The following is a 2,587-nucleotide window of genomic DNA, read 5'->3' as shown; positions in this document are numbered from 1 at the left end:
TAATTTTTTGAGGAACCTCCATGCTGTTCTCTACAGTGGTTGCACCAATTTATGTTCCATACATTAAATTACCAACAGTGCACGAGACTTCCTTTTTCTCTCCATCCTTACAAGCATTTGTTATTCCTTGTCTTTTTGATTATAGCCATTCTAACAAGTGTGAAGTTTTACCTCATTTTGCTTTTGATTTGTCTTTCCCTGATTAGTGATATGGAAGACGTTTGCATGTACCTGTTGGGCGTCTGTAAGGCTTCTGTGGAAAAATGTCTATTCAGATCTTTTGCCCAATTTTTAATCAAGTTGTTTGATTTTTCTTTTTTCTGCTTTTGAGCTTTTGGAACTGATTATATATTTTGGATATTAACCCTTTATCAGATACATGATTTGTAAATATTTTCTCCCTTTGGGTAGGTTGCAATTTCATTTTGTTGACGATTTCTTTGCTGTGCAGAAGTTTTTTAGTTTGATGTACTCCCATTTGTTTCAAACAGTCCATGTGAAGTTGTAGTTTATTCCAGATTTCCAACATGAAACTTTTTTTTTTTAGAAAAGGGAGAGAGAGAGAGAGAGAGAGAGAGGGTAGGAGAGAAGGGGGAAGGGCAGAGGGAGAGGGAGAGATTCCCAAGCAGGCTCCAAGCTCAGGCGGAGCCCAAAGTTGGGCTGGATTTCACAACCTTGAAATCATGACCTGAAATCTGTAGGTAAACTACACTTTCACATGGAATGTTTGAAAGTTTTTCTGGTGGTCATCTCAAGAAATTTAGAGGCTGCCTGATTCCCACTCTGACTGAAGTGACGTCAAGCTCGAGGGCTCGCAATCACATCTGACAAGACCGGGCTCAGTGACCCGCTTCCTTGCATTGCATTTTGTCCAATCAGGGCTTGCCCGTGACGTCAGGAAATGCAACAACTATAAATGGGCCAGCGCCCCTCAAGCCGCCGCCAGTGTCCTTCCTTCCGAGCTGTCGGGAAGGCGAGCCCCACATGGCTGAGCCTGGCTGTGAGACCTCTTCTAGGGAATGAGTGGGCACCGAGGAGCCCACTGCAGCCGACCGGAAGAGCCCGAAGCAGAAGCAGCCGAGGCGCCGAGCCCGCCGCTGCCACTGCCCCCACAAACAGCTTCACCAGCTACCTCCCCAGGGTTCTGAAGCAGGTTCACGAAGCCCTGAGCCTCTCGCAGAAGACCGTGAGCATCATGGATTCTTCGTCAAGGACATCTTCGAGCGCATCGCCGATGAGGCCTCTCGCCTGGCTTGCTCCACCAAGCGCTCCACCATCACCTCCAGGGAGATCCACACAGCCGTGCGCCTGCTGCTGCCCGGGGAGATTGGCAAGTTCACCGTGTCCGAGGCCAGCAAGGCCATCATCAGGTACACCTTCTGCCAGTGAGCTGTCTCCAGACGGCCTGACTACCTCACAAACCAAAGGCTCTTTTCAGAGCCACCTCACTTGGCACAAAAAGACCTGTAACTCTCCAGAGACCCACCTACTCTAGCGTTTGGACCTGTGCCATTCTTCCCATCCTTATAACACTTTTGTCATTTATGAAGCATTACCAGTTGTATCAACCCCACTTTAGTGTATGTCTTTAGTGCAAAATGTTCTGAGGAAAATCACTGATATACTTTAACTTTAACCATATTTCATTCACTTGCTTACCTAAAGTGTCATTCCTATCAGTTATGTTTCTAGATCTATCTGCCTTTACAAGTTAAATGTAAGGCCAAATCTGTTTTTGTAATACATTTTTTAAAGATTGTATTTATTTATTTGAGAGAGAGAATGAGATAGAGAGAGCATGAGAGGGGGGAGGGTCAGAGGGAGAAGCAGACTCCCCGCTGAGCAGGGAGCCCGATGCGGGACCCGATCCCGGGACTCCAGGATCATGACCTGAGCTGAAGGCAGTCACTTAACCAACTGAGCCACCCAGGCGCCCTTGTAATACATTTTTAAAAACCTTTCCACTCTCATTAGTCCAAGAACATATAGTGAAATCATCCAGAGTTTCTTTCTTTTTTAAATTTAAATTTTAGTTGGTGAACATAAGGCGCAATATTGGTTTCTCGAGTAGAATTCAGTGCTTCATCATTAACATACAACACCCAGTGCTCATCACATCACATGCGCTCCTTAATACCCATCACCCATTTAGCCCATCCCCCACCCACCTCCCTCCATCAACCCTCAGTTTGTTCTCTATCCTTAAGAGTCTCTTATGGTTTGTTTCCCTCTCTCCTTTTTTTCCTTTCCCTCTTCCCATATGTTCATCTGTTTTCTTTCTTAAATTTCACAGGAGTGAGATCATACGCTATTTGTCTTTCTCTGACTGACTTATTTCACTGAGCATAATACACTCTAGCTGCATCAATGTTGGTGCAAATGGCAAGATTTCTTTTTTTTTTTTTGTTGCTGAATTATTTTTCAATTATATATATATATATATATATATATATATATATATATATACCACCTCTTCTTTATCCATTCATCAGTTGATGGACATCTGGGCTCTCTCCATAGTTTGGCTATTGTTTATAATGCTGCTATAAACATCAGGGTGCATATACCTTTTGGAAGCTGTATTTTT

The 2,587-nt window shown here is 44.0% G+C and overlaps 1 pseudogene; it reads left to right on the top strand.

Moving 5' to 3' along the window:
• Positions 1-984: 984 nt before the first annotated feature.
• Positions 985-1,389, top strand: LOC112819165 (histone H2B-like; annotated as a pseudogene).
• The last annotated feature ends 1,198 nt before the right edge of the window (positions 1,390-2,587 follow it).

The sequence above is a fragment of the Callorhinus ursinus genome, unplaced genomic scaffold (genome assembly GCF_003265705.2).
Source record: "Callorhinus ursinus isolate GAN/ISIS: 27379988/994484 unplaced genomic scaffold, GSC_fseal_2.0 scaffold323, whole genome shotgun sequence".
Lineage (NCBI taxonomy): Eukaryota > Metazoa > Chordata > Mammalia > Carnivora > Otariidae > Callorhinus > Callorhinus ursinus.
Note: the sequence above shows the minus strand (reverse complement) of the source record. Positions and strands in the feature narration are given on the sequence as shown.